This window comes from Artibeus jamaicensis, unplaced genomic scaffold (genome assembly GCF_021234435.1).
Source record: "Artibeus jamaicensis isolate MK-2021 breed Jamaican fruit bat unplaced genomic scaffold, CSHL_Jam_final contig_76, whole genome shotgun sequence".
In the NCBI taxonomy this organism is placed as follows: Eukaryota; Metazoa; Chordata; class Mammalia; order Chiroptera; family Phyllostomidae; genus Artibeus; species Artibeus jamaicensis.
The window spans coordinates 14057594-14078928 of record NW_026521954.1 but is presented as its reverse complement, the minus strand read 5'-3'; positions in this window follow the sequence as shown (position 1 = coordinate 14078928).

The window sequence follows — 21335 nt, the reverse complement described above, 5'->3', positions numbered from 1 at the left end:
TCCATGAATACACAGTTAATGTCGCTAAAATGCATAATATAGCTTAACTTTTATGGAAGGATTAATTTTTATGAACTTATATTTCTAAAGTCTCTCTCTGGAAATAAATATTTCATGTCTATTGCTACAAATTCTTTTTTTTCTAAAATAAATAAGAAGCAATTCAGAAGTAAAGTTAGGTCACAAATAAAAGAATAAGGAAAAATGAGCATAAACCAGCTGAGTTGCCACCAAGAAAGGCTAATGAGGTCTAAACCTCCCCCGAGCCCCACCGAACAAGCTTTCTGTGGGTAGAGAATCATCAGATTTGGACATTTCTAACAAGAGTCAGCATTCACATGGGTCTCTTCATCCACAGATACCAAATCACTATGCAGTCAAATTTTAATCTCCTGCTTTGAAAGATAAGGAACCAAGTAAAGAATTCCCTTTTATGTATGTTTTTTCCCCAAGATCCCACAAAGAAGCAATGGCAAGGCGATCAGCGTCCCCAGCTCTTCGGCACCAATCACATCTGCAGCTCTAGGACAATGGCCATCAGGCTGTCTGAGGTGGCAACCCTGGCTACAAAGTCTGTGCAGGAAAACAGCACAACCCCAGACCCCTCGGGCCCCTTCTGCACTAGTAAGCCCATGGGAAGGCTTCCAAGGAGGCTGTTTTGTGAGTGACTGGCCACATGGTGGCCAATCGGAGGCATCACACTTGGCTTTCAACCCAGCTGCTTCTCCAATTAATGCAAAGCTGTTCAGTTAGTGCCTTGAGAGCTGGGACGGAGAAACAGCCTCAAAGACTATTCCATAAGGATAAAAGCAAAACCTCTATCCATTTCTTATCATGAGATGTTTTGGTGTGTTTGTTTTCATTTTTTAAAGTTTACCCTAAAAGGAAGGGGATGGTAATAATCTCTTTCCCTCCGACACAACTTTTAGAGCTGTTTATCGAAGCCAAAACCTCTCATGACGTTTGCCAATTGCTAAATAGGAGTTGAATTTCCTGCCAAATATACCCTCTCTTCTTCAGGGCTTATAAATAGATTATATATAAATAGGACAAGTTAATGCTGTTCATCTGATGAAATGGATTAAAATAGATGAACATAAAATTAAGGTAAAACAGGGTTCTGTTGGAGTTTGAGGGGAAAACATCAGAGAGAGCCTTGTGCTAGAATCCAGGGCACCGAACAGTGGAGAGACAACACCAATGTTATCCCAAAGGTCTGTCAGTGACTTGACTAGCAAGAGTTGTCAAATTTAGAAAATAAAAATAGATGATGTCCAATTAAATTTGATTGCCAAGGCCCTGGCTGGTGTAGCTCAGTGGATTGACCACAGGCTGTGAACCAAAGGGTCATGGTTAGGTGAAATGGTTTCCCAGAGACACCAAGTCAGAGCACCAAGAGAATCTAACCCACACCCCTATGGTGTCTCTCCAGCAAAGCCATGCACACTCTCAACCACGGGGATGTGATGCTTTAATATATGATCTTCTCAGAAGTGTACTTAAAAAGAATCTCTTCTCTGTCCATGAGCTTGTGACTGTCTTCAGCTCTCCTCAAAATACCAACACACAATTTGCCTTCCCAGGCCACCATGGAGATGTCAAAGACTCCACAAACACAAATGAACAGATTTCATTCATACAGAAGTAATCTTTGTATCTAGAGAAAAAGAGAATCACTGCAAAAAAAAAAAAAGATTTATTACCATAAGGTCAAAAAAAGCCAATCTCAATTGGTTTCTTTTTTCTTCCATCCCAGGGGTCAGAAAATAACTAACAGCTGCACTTACTGTGAGCTTTGGAGGAAGTAGAGGAAACGAGATCCCCTGACAACTTGATTCAATTCAGTCACCATTGAGGACGTATCCGTGTGTACACAGGGAAAAAAGTGGCAAAACAGCCGGGTTTGCCTGCATCCAAAGCCTCCACCGCTCCACCCCCAGAAGGTAGGGACAAAACAGAAATGTGTCGCTAAGATGTAACCACTCTCCTGTCATCTGTGCTCTGAGTCGATTAGGGTTCTTTGGTTCTAAGCAACAGAAATCATCTCCAGCTAATGGAAGCCCAGACAATTTTTTACAAAGAGAAAATGAGGAGACATGTAGTAACCCACAGTGCCGAAGGAAAGGCTGTGGAGTCAGGCTTCAGAAAGAGCAGGGCCCTAAACAAGAACTGACAGATCTTCTTATCAGCCACCTCCATGGAGATATATTTTGGCTCCAATCATACCCAATATCCTGACTCCTATAGCCAGGAGTGGGAAAAGCTAAATTTATGTGATATTAAAAAAAAAAAAAAACCCAAGAGGGTGGGAAGGATACAGGCTTCAGCAGAAAAAAAGTATTAAATGATTACAAAAAGTACTGTGCAGTATTGGACACTGAAACCAGACTTCGAGTCTAGAATTTGGACACTGAGACTTACTATGTAACATTGGATAAGGTTAACTACTATGTCCCTCTGCTTCTTTCACTGTAAAATGGGAATGAGAATGGCAGGCATCTAATTTAGTTGTTTTGAGGGTTAAGAGTCAATCCATGAAAACTCTTTAGAGTAGTGTTTACTTTGTGTAACTACTCAATCATTATCATTGATGCCCACGACTGCTATTGCCCACCACAATCTGAGGATTGTTTGTCAATGCTGCATAACCTATCTTATCCTGACTAACAAAGTATTTTACCTTCCTGATGGCTTAGTTCATTTCAACTAATACACACTAAACAGTACAAGATTCTGGTTAAGGCAGTGAAAACACACTGTCTGAGCCTAAAATGTAGCAGAAAATGTGTAGTGTCTATAAAACATGTCATTTACTATGCTCAGTTCCACACCAAAAACAAACCTAGAAGCAGATGTCCAAGAGACACAGTTCCTATAAAGTTCTTGGGCTTTCCTGGGATCTGTTCTACAAATTTACTCTTCTCAAAAGATAAACATCTAGAAGCACCCCTACCTTCCTTCTGTGAAATAGCATTTATACTACATATGTGTTTAATAAATGTGCTTACTAAATGTTTAATGATAAGAACCTAAACAACTCCTCTTGCTACAGTAATAAAACAGCTAATAGGCCACTGGTGGACTGAGCACTAAAAAGAAGTACAGAATTGAGTCAACTAAATCCATAGGTCTCATTACCAAGAAGGAGATAAAATATTCTATACCAACACCAATGCACACACACTGCCAAAAGTCACAGCCAAATACACAGTGTGAACACAAAGAACAGCTGTGGTGGAATTTTTATGCTCTTTACTGCACAGCTTCTCTAAGGACCTGGTTTTAAATTCAGTCACTGATTTCCTCATTTGTCAGCCGACTGCAGAACCTACTTGATGAATGGCACTTTGGCTATTAGAAAATATTCTCTAAAGCCATAGTTTTCAGCACAATAAAAAATATATTGACATTGCAATGGCAAAAGTCTGTCTTGTGCATGGGCATTATTGCCTAAGCAGTTGTGACATAAGGGACTCAGTTCCATCTGGAGTACAGGATTATCCACAGAAGTAAGTATATGGGCTTTTTAAGTGGTGGCATGACCTGGACAGTAACTTACCAAATAAAGCCTCTTCAGGGGGGTGAAATGGTCAGCCATGTTGCTCAGCCCTAGTGCGGCTGAAGAATCAGCTGAGTGTTTTGACTCTGGGAAAGGTGGGTTATAATCTGGTCCTTCTCCAAATAAGTCAAAATATGAGTCAGTTAAATGGTATCACATGGACATTGGCAGGTAGCCAATCAAACTTCTATGACACAGACCATGACAAGCAAGGACATCCCAACCCCCATTCATAAGCGACTTCTGTCTGAACTATCACGAGCCTATTTAACTAGGTTATTTAGATCTTTCTGGACAGGCCCATCTGACATCAAAATATGAATAGCATCACTAGAAGCAAAGTCCAGGTCAGGAAGTCCAGGCAAGAAATATAAAAATCTTTCTATTTTAATTGCCTATTAGTCAACCTCACCTATAAGAACCATGTGTGTCTGCATCAAAAATCCAAAAATCATGTGGCTTTTTATTTGTGATGTGCTAACTAAACATTTCCATATTTGCAATTTCGGCTTTGACTTAATTCATCATTTCCAATCTGATGGGGGTCCCATGCATGGAGGCCTTTTAAAGGTCAGGTCTGATTAGGTGGGAATAGCATGAAATAAACGTGAAGACTCTGGCACTCCCGCCTACAGTACCTAATTTCAGCTACCTTTACAGGAACGGTGCGCATCAATTATTTGTGTCTTCCTCATATTTTTATGCCATTGTTCAGTTTGCCATATCTTGATATATAAGACCTCATTACCTAGTAATAAGGCAAAACTGTTTTATGACTGCTTTTATGCTTCCTTTTCCTCTAAGCAATAGTAGTTTTCCAAAATATAGCATCTTACATACGTTAGAAACTTACATGATCTAGGTGTACTGATATATAAGCATACTTATGTGATAAAGTGCTGCCTGAGCATATATCAAAACACATGATTGTGTAAAAGCAAGTACGTATATACACACCCACATCAGTATGAATGTATAATATGCATTTCCAGTTAGAAGAACTGGTTTACCTTTGGCATCTGGCAGTAAGCTGACATCTGCAATAAAACTTACTAAATTGACCCATCGGCTTATAAACTGGCAGTTGTAGGCCACGGAGAATGTCTACGTAATACCTATTAGATAGGCTGCCTACCTAAAATCCATTCTCCCATTCTGCTCAATAACGAAGCCCCAGTTTCACCTGGGGCACCAATGAGCCCAGCTGAGCCTGCCTTTCATAGCTTCCCTCGCAGCTGTGTCTGGAGAGGTACGTTCTTGCTAATGAAATGCAGGCGGAAGTCATTGACTGGGATGTCCCAGAAACTCCTTCAGAGGTGACAGAAGACTGGAACTCCACCCATTTTGCCCCTTGCCCGTCCTCCTCCTACCGGAAACACGGAAGTTACGGCTGAAGGGTCGGCAATTGTGCTTCAACTGTTAGATGAAGGCCCATCCACCACAAATGAAAGAAAAGAAACATAGGGGAAAAAAGAGAAAAACTGGGTCCTAACACATTTTTGGAACAACTATACCAGTGTTAAAGGGACTATTAGTGGTCTTCATTTATAGAGAGAAAAAGCCCTAATTTGTGTAATTGCTACCTAATTCAGTATGTATAAAGGATATCACATTTAAAGTCAAAATAATCACTTACAATTCCATTCATGATAAATAAATAAACACAATTTAGATTTTATCTTAATAAAAGTTTATTTTTCTTTAATACTTATCATAAAAAGAAGCACAAGATTTTTCAGACCCCATGATTTGAAGGGTTTTCTCTGGCAAAGCCATCCAAGCCCAGGGTTAATGAGGTTCATGTTGATGAGAACTGAGGTCTAGCTGTTACGTAAATAATAACACCAGTAGTGACTTAGAGCCTTTCATCCCTAAAATTTGTATCGAGCTGCATGTAGCCTTATGGGGTAGGTAAAATTAGTGACATAATTTCATTGACAGAGAAACTGAGTCATCAAGTCATTAAATGGCCTGGGGTCTATTTAGTGCATAACAATATCCATTGAGAGAGGCAGCAGTTAGTCTAAGGCCATCAAAGAGGATTCTTTAAGGATCAGCACTGAAAGAAAAGTTTATAATGCACCCTCCCCACACACATCAAAAAAAATGGTGTGTGCGTTTGTTCTGAAGCAGGCAGTCGAGGTGTTTTGGTTCTTAAGAAGCACTGGCTCCCTCAGAGGAAAAGATTCTGTCTGGTGTGTTTTTATCATTTGCCCCCTAGCTCGACACAGGGCTGGGCAGGGAATAGGTGCCGGATACATGTTTACCGACCAAAGAGCCACTTTCTAAAATCATCCTGTAGGTCAGGCTGCTCCTGAAATTAAACGTTCACTTTGAAGCAACAATATTCCTGCTTAGGCGCAGTCACATCCGATTCTCTTCATTCCCCCACAAAGACGTCCATCTTGAGACAGAGACCCGGCATTCTCACACGTTCCTTGTCGCTCTTAGCATGAAGCCACCTCCCAAAATCCACCCTCCTTCCTGATTTATTTCAGTATGAGCAACAAGATAGTTTGATAATAGAATAATAATTGATGGTTATAATAGCTGATGTACAAAAGGTTTGATTTCATGCCTGCATAACTGTTTACAAAAACATCATATACCCCCAAAAAAGAAAATTGTCCCCAGTGATATCCTTGCTGGAATGTTCTATCTCAAGAGGAGAGTACCGCTGCCCACAAAGACTGATGGGCGACTTTAAAATTAGTGAGGGCTGCAATGTCTGCCCTCCCCTCTCAGGCTGCTGTTAGAGATGGTCAGCCTCTGGCAGACCCTGTCTTTGGCCCTGGCCCCAGGCCATCTTGGCTATTTGTCTTAACTCAGGCAGGGTGACAGGATGTTTGATGGAGGTGACCCTGAGGCAGAGAACTAGTTTTATTGAATTAAAATACTGTAGCTTCCTTGAAGACCTCTCATCCAACCACTCGTGAAGGCCTTTGAGGTCCTCGTCTGTAGCAGGCAAATGAAGCAACTTCCTGTGGTCACTTAGAAAGCCAAGGGCCAAGCAGGGCACCCCACGATTGACTCCAGTGGCCATGAAACCTCCATTTCTACCATTTGTCATATACACTCAGTGTTTCTCAGACGGCACTCAGAAATTATCCACCCAAAGAGGGTTCTGGGAAAGCAGGGTCTGAGGAATAAAGTTAGAGGGAGACAGATGAATCTGTGCCAGGGGAGAGAGGCTCAAGATGCAAATTGAACTTCTCCAACTGAAGAAGAAAACCATCGTAATGAACATTCTTCCCCACTTTCAGTCTACATGGAAAGTCATCATGTTCTTGTACCTCTCGGCCTAGACCCAGATAACGAAAAAGGGTAGCACCCAGTTCAAGGGAGCCTTCCCTTCCCTGACCTGCACCCCTGTGTTCAAATACCGCCGCATTCCAAAGCTTCCCTTCCCCACAATTCCCGTCTCCCTCACGCAGGCCACCAGAAATGTCAGCTACACAGGAGGAGTTGAAATCCTCGCAGAGAATCTTCACTTTACTTCCGAGACGGAAGTTATTTTTTGCCCAAAAGGGAGAAGGAGAAGACAGAGGAGAGGTTATTTACAGAAATTAGTTACAAAGAAGAAAAAGAAAAGTGACTCTAAATGGAGAGATTATCAACATAGAAAGATGTGTTGGAACCTAATAAGAAAGGGAGGTTGCACGCAGTACATCTGAATATAACCATTAGCATCACGGAAGAGAGGCTGTTTACTGTATTCAGGCTACCTTTACTGGTTGTACAAAAACAAAAAAAGGATTGTATTGGGGCCATCACACTCCCATCTTTTCAATTACAGAGATAGAACAATCTCAGATTCCGAAGCTAACTACAAATCAAAATTGTGTTATGTTATCTGCTGAGACACAAATGGAAAATAAATACTGTTAACTGTCACTTTCCATTAGGTAACAGAAATTCAATTACATTTCAAACAAGCCTCCATGTCAACAGAATAAATCTGTTTCATAAATGAGCAGGTAACCATTTTTGATTCCAACTTCCCAAAGGGGAAAAAATCAATTTTAATCACAATTCTACCATTTTTCCCCATATGAATGTTTTGGAGTTGAGTACATCATCTGGTCTAATAAACAGTCTTGTACAGAAGAAGGGGGAAAGGCCGAAATTGGTTGTTGTTCATTTCTGGGGCCTTTTAAAGCAGAGACTCCTCACTCAGGCTTAACTGAATTCTACACTGTTCAGATGCTTTCACTTTAAAAGCAAATGTCAGACAGGGGGCGGAAATGCACAAGCAAAATGCTTCTTGCTGTGGGGTTAGTCCCAACAAGATATGGGCATAGGGAACACCCATCAGTTATATTGCAGACCTTGAAATGGGACACCTTCCCACAAGCCCCCATCCCAACTCCCTGGAAATAGAAGGAGGACCTGGAAAGACACATTTCTGTTCTGGAAGATTCCATCAACCAGAGGACAAGCTGACTTATCGGGAATGACAAGAGAGCTTGAGGTATTATACAATGCTCATTTCTGTGTGAGAGCATTTGTATCTAATAAATGCTTGCTGGTTATTGGCTTCTATTGCAATGGGGCAGCCTTTTGAGAGGGGAGCTTTATACATTTTGTTTAATTTTTAGTGAGTGTTTAAGGATGGAGATTTCCAATAATGGGCCCCAAACTGTTTTATAATTTGTTAAAGACCAGAGTAGTCCTGATAGCTCTCACCTAGGACCCAGGCACAGCTGTCAGTACTTTGCAGAATCCTCACTAGCAACCCTGTGAGATAGGTCTTAGCCTGATATTCATAAGGAAATGCAGGCACAGAGAGGTGAAGTTACTTGTCCAACTTGCACAGTAAGTATACAGCTGAGCTGTGATCCAAGCCCAGGGGGTCTGACTCCAGAGTCTGTACCTAAAATCACCTCTCCACAAGATGTCCAAATTTGATCCTTCTGGGCTCAGCAATGTTTTAAGTGTTCTATATGGATGACCATATAATTCATCAACTAAATCAGGACACTTCTGGAAGTAAAAAGGGGTCCTATTAATAAGTGTGGTAAAACAACAGAAGCAAACTGGAACTGCCCTTGGCCAATGGAGAGACAGAGCCTTCTTAGTTGTAAAAAAGGTGTACATGTTACGGAGTTGGAATGATAAAGCAAGACCTATGCAAAAGTCACGTGTTATTGGTTTTTAAAGAGACTTGTCTAAGAAAAAGAAGATAAAAAATAGGAACAGTAGAATGACAACAAACTCACAACTATTAACAACTGAACCTGAAAAACAAAAACAAAAATGAACTAACCAAACAACTAGAACAAGAACAGATTCACAGAAATGGAGGGTTATCGGTGGAGAGGGGGATAGGCAAAAATGGGGGGGGGAAGGTGAAGGGAATAAGAAGCATAAATTGTAGGTAGGAAATAGACAGGGAAGGTTAAGAATAGTATGGGAAATGGAAAAGCCAAAGAACTTATATGCATGGCCCATGGACATGAACTAAAATGGGGGATGGGAGGATACAAGGAGAAGAGGAAAAAAGGGGAGAAAAATGGGACAACTATAATAGCATAATCAATAAAATATAATAAAAATGGGATAGAGAGGGACAGTAAGCTGACCCACTCAACCAAAAAATAGTATTAAGCACTCACTACATGTCAAACACTGGGCCAGATGCCAAGATAACGGCTGAGAACAAGTCAGACAATGTTCTTGGCCTCTTGAAGCTTATATTCTAGTAGGTTGTTGTGAGGCTTAAAAGCAATCAAATTAAATACAATACACAAGAATGGTTGTTTGAGGGACAAACCATGTTTAGAGAATATGTATTCTCTAAAGTGCAATACACATACGTTATGCTATCACTAAGAAGCAGGGTATTATGGTGGAAAGAATGTGAATTTTGGAGGAAAACAGAACTGGATTCTAATTTGGCCTTTACCACTTCCTGTCTGTGTGACTCAAGGCACATTAATTAACCCCTGTGGGTCTCCCGTTCTCTATCTACAAAATGTAAATAATACTATCTTCAATGCAAAGTTAGTGAGAATTGTAGATAATGTACATTACATGCCTAGCACAGTGTTCAACACTGCTTAAAAGATCTTGGTCATTATCATTATCGAGATGATAATTGGGTCCTCATGCCCTCAGTAGATACAAAATCTAACAGGTATATAAAACATAAAGGATATTTAGCTGCCCGAAGTAGCACAAAATTTGAAGGTGGCCTAAAAGAGATAAGCACAGCAAAATCAGAGCTATGAACTTACACTACAGGAAAAGAATCTAAATGATACCAAAAATGGAAGAGGTAAGGAATAGTGCCCATAAGTTGAGAACAGAATCCAGAAGAACAGATGGCTTTAAAAGGAAAAAAAAAAAAAGGTCAATATGTTCGATGGGTTCTTGGCTGGGTCATAGATTGACCCTAAGACCTTGGACAACATAGTGAACCTTAGACGTTCATCTCCTTATCTGCAAATTCTGAATGTCAGTCCAAACCAGAGGATGGCAAGCCTCTTCCACAAAGGGCTTGATAGTAAAGAGTTTAGACTTTGCAGGCCATACAGTCTCTGTTACAACTACTCAGATCTGTCATTATAGCACAAAAGCAGTCAATAAATTTAAGATATGGCTACAGAATCTCTGGAAACTAGTACTACATTATTCATCATTATCTCCCCAAGGTCTAATTCAATGTTCAGAACTCAATAGGCAAATGAATGAGGGAGTCAGTGAGTGCCTGAATGATAATGCAAAGACGAAGCACACAGTAGTACCACTTTGAGTAGTGGTTGGTGTTTTCAGGATAATAATAGGAAAAAAGGAAGAAGAAAGGAGTCATCAGGACTTAGCATTAGCAACAGAAAGGTGAGCATAAAGCAAATGGTAGGGAGTGGGAAGCTAGCAAGTGTTTTCGAGGAGGGGTATGATATGACCAAATCGGTACTAAGGCAAAAATACTCTTGAGTCTAATAACAGGAGGGAAGCAACCTTAAGGACAAGAAGACTATTAATCTGGGTAAAAAGGAACCAGGGCCTAAACCAGAATAGTGGCAGTGATGTTGGATAGTGCAGAGTCAAAACATTTTAGAATTAGAATTGGCAGGATTTAATGTAGATAATATGAAGGAAGCTTACACCGAAGATGCCTCTCTGGTTTTAAGTGTTAGCATTTAGAAGGACAATGATGACATTAACCAGAGAAGGTTTATGGGGTGAGGGTGATAACCTTGGGGCAACTTTTGACCTGGGGGCCAAAGTTGGACATATCGCAGTCTGTGACATAGTTCTTGATCAACAGTAAATTCTTCTATGTATCAGCCTCCCATTCTCCACCTTAGCTATTACCTCCAAACCAAAAGAAAAATAACCTTCAGGGTCTTGGTCAAATACACTGATGTGATCAATAGTCACACTACCTACAGCATGTCCTGATTGATCAGTGTAATAGTTCACCAGAAAAGAAATGAAGTTAGCTTGGCTTCCTTTTCATTGACTTAAGTGATCTTTCTTTTTCTGTATATTCAATCACCAGCTATTTAATTCTCCAGAATTTTATAAGGATTTTTCTGAAGATTGATAGAATATTTGATGGTTTGCAGGAGTTCCAAAATCCACTTAATTCTTTTGCTTAAAAAATTAAGTCATCTGTACATTTCCAGGCCTCTGACTTGGCTCTACTTCTATGAGGTGTGCCTACACCAACAATGGTCTTCCAACACATACCCAAGACTTGGCAGCACTGAGAGATGGCACAGTCACTGGGTCACATCTGCCACCCACCCTAACTCTATCATCACCAGGAAACCAGTTTTAGTTTGATGGTAATTGCCTTTGATGACAAAAATAAACAGAAATGAAGGGATAAGCTTCCTCTTTGCCCACCACCTGCCCCAAGCAATAAGTCTGTCCTTCCATCATCATCCTTATACAAACCAAGAGGCTGGCCCAGAGTTCAAATTCTATTGCTTTTCCTTTTAAGAACCAGCTCCTCCCCAAAATGAGGCTCACTGTTTCTGCTTGGGAACCTCACTGATACAGTGGCCAGGGACACACACACACACCTGAAACAAAAGTTTCAAGAAAACTTTCCATACATCCACGTCCTACCCAGCCCCCCAAAATAATTAAAATTTATTTCATAAATTCCATTTTGGAAAACCCATTGTAGACTATACCCATAGTAAGGAATATAGGAAAAAAAACTAGTCAAATGTGCTCTGTATTGGAAAAACAGAAATTTGGGCACAGGGAAGAGGAAAAGAAGGAGGGTAGGGCTAGATAGAGAAGAAAAAAGAAATGGCCACACAATATGGCAGGGTTTTTAAATGGCTCTTAGGAATAGGCACATAATATTCAATTTGGGGTGACTTGTTTTGTTCTAATGTAAGCCCCTTCCATCTCCCAAACCTGAAAAGTTTAGTGAAGTTTGCTACATATACAAGTGCCTTGCGTGCGTGGCTGTGGGTCTGGTTGGTTGCTTGCTTTTACTTGCTTGTCAAAAGGAGGAGAGAAAACCGAGTCAGGGAACAACAGGTTCATGTCCAGGTCTCCGCAGTCCAAAGCACAAAGACACCCATGAGGCCTCACCATGGCCCAAAGGCAGTGGTGCCACGAAAGGGCGTCAGGTCTCCACGAGTTGTCTAGTGGGTTTCAGCCCATCTCTCCGGACCTTGGAGGCAGCTCTTCCCAGACGACATTTGGATACACTACTTCCTTTCTGCTTATATTAAAATTTTTATAATAAATATGTATTCCTTTCACATAGAGGAAAATACACTTTTGTAAAGATTCGTTTGAGTTGAACAATGTCAAAGGCACATGATGTTTGCCCAGCATTGTGCTGGGCATGGTTATGAATTTCAGGCAATTTTATTAATAATATCCCAACTTGGCCTCAAGAAGCTTATACTCTCCCTGCAAATAAGGGGACGAGAGCAAGAAGATAAAAACAATTCAATTTTGTTCCTGGACATGGTTCAAAAGAATCAGAAGATTTAAGAGTGTGTGGGATGCACTTAAAAGACTAAAAAGATAGTACAAGCTGGTAAAGGTGGATAGTCTGAGAAGCACTGGTATGTATAATAAAAGGATAAGGAAGTCTTGACTTAGTGCCAGCAGAGGAGATACTTAGAAGACAGAGTCGATCATTAATTAACATACCCAGAGTCCAGCTGACTCATGAAGCCACCCTCAGGTCCAGTCTTGGCCCTTTCCACTAGCCTGCACTACCTGCTTTAATGAACACCCAAGGCAGCTCCACAGCAGCGGCCAGAGCAGGAGGTGACACAGACCCTCCCTCCAGAGCTCTGATGCCCAAATCCTTACCTTTCCCAACTAGCAGGGGGTACAGCTACTCCCTCAGGAAGAAAAAAAAAGGAGGGGAGCTTTGAAGGCATGTCTTGTCTGAAGTACCTTTAAATTAGGTTAACTTTTACTTGGCTTGCTGGGTTTGGAGTCACATTTTCTTGCTTCCATTTTCTAAAAAGTGCACGTGGGTTGTTTTTTTTTTGATGTGGGTAGTGCACAGGGATTAATTATACTCTTTACCCCACGGACAGGGAGGGGTTTATTTACCTGGAGTTCATCTCAGAAAAACTCACTGTGTTACCCAGTCAGAGGCTGCTTGAGCTGAACACGCAATGTCTCAGGGGTGAAGCGTGAGAGTAAGCGGAAGGTTATGGGCCTTCCACCTCACGTTACAGGGGCTGATGTGAGGTTCTGCCTAAGACGTCACTGGAAATAAAACAGAGCACGGTCTCCTCCTGCTTTTTCTTTTTTACAATGTCACAAAACATATTGTAAACTACTGATTCTCATTTTACTTCCTCATTTCACATATGGAAATAATGGAGCCCCAAGGAGACAGGAGCCTTACCCAGGATGGTCCAGCTAACTGGCAGTGGAAGGAGAATAAAATCTCAAAGGAAACTGATACAAATAGAAAGAAGACAGCCATATCAGTGATTTCTTTCTACCTTTGAGCACAAACTGTAAGAAAAGGAAAGGGGTTTAGGTGATTGAGGAGTTTGGTATATTAAGGAAAGAAACATTTCCTTAATGTTTTCAGCACTCCTGATTTCATTCATTCATTCAACAAACATCCCCAAGTACCTTTTAGAGACCAGATGCGATGCCAAGCACTGAGCTGCATGGCAATCAAGATAGAAAAGGAATTTGCTTTCTAGGAGCTTACACTCCAATGCGGAAGAAAAAGAAAAATTACAAACTGATAAATAATCAAAATAATTATAGATGTGATATATACCATGAGGGAAAAAAGGTAGTGAAATAGAAAGGAACTCTAAAGACCGCTTCAGAAAAGTCATATTAAGGAAGTGTCATTTGAATTTAACCAGAAGAAAGAAAAGAAGCCAGTCATGCAAAAGGAGTAGGGCGAGGATTCCAGATTAAAAAAAGACTCTAAGTGCAACATCCCACAAGCAAGAAAGATGAGGATCTGCCCTGGCTGGTGTGGCTCAGTTGGTTGGGCATCATCCCAAAAACTGAAAGGTCACCAGTTCAATTCCCAGTCAGAGCACATGCCTGGGTTGAAGGTTCTGTCCCCAGTTGGGGCACAAAGGGACCTAGAGAAGGCAGTCAGCCCATGTTTCTCTCTCACATCGACATTTCTCTTTCTCCCTGCCCTGCCCTCTCTTTGAAATCAAAAAATAAAATTAAAATACTTTTTAAAAGGAAGAAAAATTGGGACCTATTCAAGAAACAGAAAGGGGGACAGTGTGGCTGAAGCCCCACGGAGAAAGTGACTAAGGTGAGGCTAGAAAGGTAAATGGGAACCAGATCACAGATGGCTATGAAAACGTGGTTTATTTTTTTAAAAATAGATTTTACTCTAAGAGCAAAGAATATAAATCACTGAAGAGTTTTCGGCCAGAGAATCATAGAATCTGATTTATATTTGAAGGATACTCTGGCTGGTGTATGATGACTAGGTTGTAGGGGTTGGAGGGTAGATGCAATGAAGATCAATATTGAGAGGCCACTGCATTAGCCAGAAAGGCGATCATAGTGGTAAAGGTGGTGATGATAGAGATGGAGAGATGTGGACGTGTTGCACGTAAAGCCAATAGGATCTGCTGATGGACTGGATGGGGAGGAGCAGTGAGGAAAGTGTCAAGAGTGACTGACTCCTAGGTGCACATCGGGCAGGAAGCTATTCCATCTATTGGGAGTAACGGAGGAATATTTTGCAAACAGAAACCAAAATAATTCACTTTAGGTATATTGTGATTAAGATGTGTGTTGGATATCCAAATGGCGAAGATGAGGAGGCCGCTGGTTACATATTAATACACACATGGAGCTTGAGAGAGTGCTCAGGACTGCAGCCGGAAATGTGCCATTCCTAAGCATGGAGATGGGATTTAGCAACCCAGACCTGGGGAGAGGCTCCCATCCGACTGCCTACCCATAGATAACAGCTGTGAATGCCGGACAAAATACCGAGACAACTCCATGAAGGCTCTGAAAATAGATAAAAGCAGGCATATTTTGGAAAGGAATTAGTACTTGGAAAAAGATATCATAGGTGAGTTTATCATTTTTAGCTTATTTAAGGAGTACTGTGTTTTTGGCCTGAAGAATTAGAGGACAGCAGATCTTTGTGGCCTTGAACCACCCGTGCATGGGGCCAATTGAAAGAGGCTCAGCTAAAGATAAAAGACCTGAACTGTGTTTTCTGCTACTGCACCCAAGAAATGGATTATTCTGTCTGAGTACAACCAAATTTCACTGATTACTCAAACAAACAATATCAGCACTCTTTGAGGACACCAACAGGATCCAGAATCTCCATGACATAAAACATGTAAAGTCTGAGATATGATAAAAAATTACTCAACATACAAAAAAACCTAGGCAAGTGTGATGCTGGATTAAAGCAAAGACAATTGATGGACCACAACCACAAGATGACCCAGGTGCTGGAGTTAGCAGATTATAATTTTAGGGCAACTATTAGAAATTTGCTCAGTGAGATCAACGAAAACACACTTGTAATGAATTAGAAAATACAATGTTTCATGAAGAAAAATAATACTACAGAAAAACAAACCAAATGGAATTTCTGGAACTAAAAATAGAATATCTGATTTTTTTTATCATTGGATGGGCTTAACAGCAGAACAGAGATGACAGAGGAATGATTCGATGACCTTGAATATAGATCAATAGGTAATATACAATCTAAAGAACAGAGAAAAAAATGAAAACAGCCTCGGTGACCTATGAGACAATATCAAAACACTGAACATATGTATAATTAGAAATGCTAAATAAGACCATCCAGCTAGACAAAGATGAGGAAGAGTCCAAGGGCAATGCTCTAGAGCACTGTAGCATACGAGGGTTTCCACAGAAGAAAGAATCAACATAGAAGATGTTCTTTAATTTTCTCATTCATCAGAAAATCAGCTTCCATATCTGGTTTTGCTCTTTCTCTTATTCCTACAAATTCAGCCACCAATGAGCTGCGACTTTAATTTTTTTAGTAGGTAAAAGTCCCTCGTTGACCCACTATCAATACCTCTATCTTGACTTTTTTACTGGAACTTAAACTTCGGTATGAAGTGTAGTGATTTGTGAAAACATTAGGAAATTTAGTCTCCTAGCATATTTTTTAAGTTTGTTTACTCTTTTATCTCAAAAAGAAAACTGCGTATCACATTCTTTCAGAAATTGTATCATGAAAAGTCCTCTGAGAAACAGAAATTCTAAATTTTAATCTATAATCAGAACAGAAGTCACATCAGAACAAAAAATTAAAACAGTGGCAAAACCAGCAACATTCAGAAGTTTATTGAGACCAGAGAAAAAGAATCTTTCAAAAAAATTGAAATTCCTTCCAGTGCGAGGCTTATGGAAGAATAAACTTTAGCAGGTGAGATGTAAAGCGAAGATTAGAGAGGATTAAATATGGTGTTTGAAAACAGCCAATGATAACACAACAAATAATATTAAATTCCTTAAGTACATCAGAAATAAGACCGCTGCAAAGGGATCAGTGAATCGGCTAGACAAGCAGTGCACAAAAGAGATATTCAAAAGGATAAGGAGATTGCAGAGAAACTAAATAATGTATTTACATCAGTTTTCACACTGGAGAATAAGGCAATAGAGGGAAGGGAGGAAAACCTTATTATGTGAAAGAGAGGCCCAGCTCAGATTGAGACATCAAAGAAAACCGCGAGTCAATGAAACAGTGCGCAAAGGCACTGCCATGTTCCAGCCTAAGCAGGAGGCGCTCCCCAGAGAACCCGGAGCACGGGATGCCTGTAATCTCTGATTCCTTACAGCCTTACCATTTATTTGCCATTTAAAGGGCTTCCTGCTGTGGCGAACTGGAAAACAAGTTACATTCTCCCATAGTTGGAACATTTACTCAGTTTCTACGGTAGAATAATCTCCACAATGCAAAACATCCAGCCGGTATGTTACTACCTGATGGACTGGTGGATCAAAAGTCGAACAAGAGAAGGTAGCTTCGATCCAGCCCATCTGAGAATGTGTGGGAGGAAGTATAAACTGGCGCCCCAGCCTCGTAGAATATTTGTGACAACTGGTAAATTTCAAAATGTGTCTGCCAAACAAACCACCAAGTTCACTGCTAGGTACACACACTAAAGAAATTCTAGGAGAGATCACAAGATTGTTCATTGCAAGATTATTTCTAGTGGTGAAAAATTAGACACAGAATTGTTCATAAATAGAGTTATGGATAAATAAATATTATCATGCAGTGAAGTACAAATGGACATGTTCCACTCCTAATTAACTAGATCTGTATGTATCAATTTGCATCATATTGAGTCAAAAGGGAAAGTTGACCAGAAGGGTATAAGTAGTAGGACAAAATTTGTGTGAAAATTTTTAAATAACACCTAAAACAATAGAACATACTTTTTCATATTCATATATATACAGGGTCAGGCACAAATAACGCCCCCTTTTTATTACAAAATCTTTCATTCCACAATCATGAGCATGTAATTCTGTCACATTAACAATATCATACTCAAGCACACCATATGACATTTTAGGTGAAATGTTCAAATTAAAACTATAAATTATCACACCCATATTACAAACCTACCAAGTGCACTGAAGCAGGTATCATTTCTGCCGGACCCCAAATAGACAGACAGAGTGAACAACACGGCAGTAAGGTGTGTAGCAGCTGTGTAATGTGGGTGTCTCTGGAACGACTGCAAGGGACGTGAAACTAGAGACTGATCAAATACTTCACTCTATCTGTGAAGATCTACTTCTTTAATTTAAAAAAAAGATTTGAGGTAAATATGATAAAATATTAGCAATTATCCATTCTGGATGGCGGTGACAGAGCTTCTATTATAATACCTTATTTTTTTTGTTTGTTTTTATTTTCCAAGGAAAAAGTGTGTCCATTACCTGGGTACAAAGCATATGTTTATTAAGTTGATTGCCATGAAATGTACCAAGAGCCATTATTAACCCAACTCAAAATTCGCCTTAGAAACCCAGGTAGTGGCAGAAGCAGTCTCCTGGGCTAACTTACATGATGACAATGTGGACAGCATCCTTTCCACCCCTAAGGTTCCTGCTATTCCACCACCAAGAATCCATGAAGAATAATTAACACCTCCTACAGCATTACTGTTTCTGCCAGTGAAGTTTGACTCCAATTTATAAAACAAACAACTGAGGCCTTGGATGTAAAGAAAAGAAATTGAATCAAACTAAAAATCAAGGGTTCGGGCCCTCTTATGTCAAGAAGACCTTTTCCCACCAGTATCTTTACATTTGGCAGTTCTTTCTGAATCTCTCTCATAGGGTCAAGCCCAGAAATGATGAACACATTACATCTTGCTTGCTATTTCCATGTTGAAAGAATGCTGAAGTCACTAAGGTTAGTGGTAGGGACTGTCATGGTGGATTTGCAGTGTCTGCCGTGAGCACAGGTGTGGGAGACAGTGGGTCTATGAACCACACACAGTCGTCCCCTCATCCATAAGCCTCATCCATGGAACCACTGGGGGTTCCAAGACCCCCAGCGGATGCCTGAAACTGCAGATAGTACCAAACCCTATGGATTCTATGATTTTTTCTTATACATACATACTTATGATAAACTTTAACTTATAAATGAAGCACGGTAAGCTATTAACAACAATAACTAATAATAAAATAGATCAATTATAACAATGTACTTTAATAAAAGTTATATGAGTATGTGACTGCAGTCTCTCTAAATACCTTCATGGAGATGCCGCACAAAGGAATGATTTACGTCCCAGGCAGGACGGAGCAGGGTGGCATGAGATATCATCACGCTACTCAGAACAGCACACAGTTTAAAACTTGTCAGTTATTTCTGTAATTTTTCATTGACTATTTCCAGACTGCATCTGACAGCAAGCAATCAAAATCACGGAAAGCACAACCGTGGATGAGGAGGCAGACTGCATCTGCTATCCCAGGCTTAGCCGCTTGAAGAAACGGCCTCCTCTGATTCCCCAAAGTGCAAATGCATGGCGCTCCGTGCTGTGAGGTTCCAAATGTCCTGCAGAACTCCATCCAAGAGCAACACCGCGTATTCACTGCTGAACACTCAGAAGTTCACCTGGGACGTGAGGTGTGTCCACACACCAAGTCTCCACAGCCTGGCTCTGTTCAAACCAAGGCTTTGCATGCCAGTGACCCTGTAGGACTGGTTCCCTGCCTCTTCCATGGCTGAGTCTGCTCAGGAGACACTAAGTGATATCAGAGACACTTAGACTGTCACAACCAAGGCCAAACTATTGGCACCTAGTGGGTAGATGCCAGGGGTCCTGGTGAACAACCTACAGTGCAATGGACAGAGCAGCCTCCCAAGGAATTATTCTGCCCAAAATGCCTATAGAACCTCAGAGACTCCTCCCTGAGGTTCGGATCACTGGTAGGTTAGGCTGCCAGGGCCTTCCTGGCATTCATGGTCAGAGGAAACTGGACCACGTGAGACGGACAGAAAGGATCCATTCTGCACCTGCTCTTCGGAAATGACACTTTATTCTAGCCTACGTGGAGAGCCACTGACCAGCATGAGGCCTGGCCAAGGGAGCAGCTTCTGAACCTTTTCATTCTGACTTTTGTGGGCTGGGGGCTACGCTCAACGTGCCTCTTTTTGTAGACTCCAGAATGAGTATCAGGATCATTACACTCTCATCGGTCTTGCTCTGGCTGGAAGACCACAGTTTCTCCTGACACACAGGCCCAGCCGAAGTGAGGACACTTGTGAATGTGCCTGCCACGGTGGGGTCTGTCTAGGATAGGCAGAGGCAGCCACGCCATGGCGAAAGAGACACAGGCACCTGGGCCAAATGAACCGACCCCATTTCTGCAGCGGCTCAGTCAGTAGGGGGTCCGCATCAAGATTCTAAACCGGTTAGCAAAGTCTAAATGCTTGACTTTTATGGCCACTTAATGGGCTGTCATTCAATAACCAGTAGTCTTAGCACCCTCTTGAAGCAAAAATAAAGAGGCATGATTAGACTGTTGAGGAGCCTTCACTGCAAATGAACTTGGTCCTCAAATACTCATCTAAGAATACTTTTAAAAAACCTTCCCTGTCAGTTTTTGTAACGGAGTCTTTTAAATCAGGCGGAGCCAATCGTGCTGGCCCACAGGGACCATGGCAAGACATTAAGCCCACTCTGGCTCTGCCATTGACTCACGCTGGATCTCGCCTTTGACTGCTTGAGCTCCTATCTCATCATCTGTGAAACGGGAATAATAATGCCCACCATTAAAGACTGGCATTGAGAATTCAGTGAGATCACATCTATAACTCCCCTGGCACATTATAAGAACTCAGAAAATAGAAACTAATTTTTAATAGTCACCTGAAAAAAGTAGGCATTCGTTAAGCCATCATATCATGGGCTAGTTCTATACAGCTGTGACTATAAATGTCCCTACTGTTTCCACCACCCTCCCACAGAATTCAAGTTCATTTCTGCAGAGTGCGCACGTGGAAAGAGAAGAAAGCTTATTCATTTCTATTCACAAGTAAAAATTTAAAAGATCTCAAACCATAGCTGAGAACTCAAAATTTTAAGCACCTACAGCTACATCCTCACCATCATCCTATGAGGTAGGTAATATGATTATTCCCATTATATAGATGTGAAAAATGAGGCTTAAAAAGGTTAGGGAAGTAGGGAATGGTCACTCAGGTAGATGGGAACATGCCTTCTTCAACCATGGCTACTCGACCCTATCCACTGATGTGTTCATTCATACGTCAAGAAACGTTTGCTGAAGTCTAGCTATAGTCTAACTCTAGGCTGGGCTCTGGGGATACAGAAGTCATCCATTCAGCAGGGACGGACTGAGTGCTCACCGCATGTGAGCCACGGTGCTAGGTTCTACACTCAGCAGGGAAGTACAGTGTCTGGTGGTGCAAAACCACTAGGTCAACAAAAGAATGTCAGAAGTGCTGGGCTCCATGGTGAAAGGTTGTAGAGGGAACCCCCAGGTAGACGAATTCCTTTCTACTTGCTTCGGGAGTGAAGAAGGAAAAGGGTTACGAAAATGGAGGTCCAAAAAGGGTTCCTAGCAGAGGTGACTTTGGGGAGCTCAGTTTTCACAGGACGTAGACAAGAAGGGGAGACCACAAATGCAAAAATGGCCATCCCTAAAAAAGCACACAGTCAGACTGGCTACGTGGCATCTTGCAGACAGAGAAACCAGTGGTGTGGGTGGATTTTTCACTCCGGAGCTGGCCACGGCACTCCACGGCCCAGGCCCAGTCACAGACGAACATCTGTCC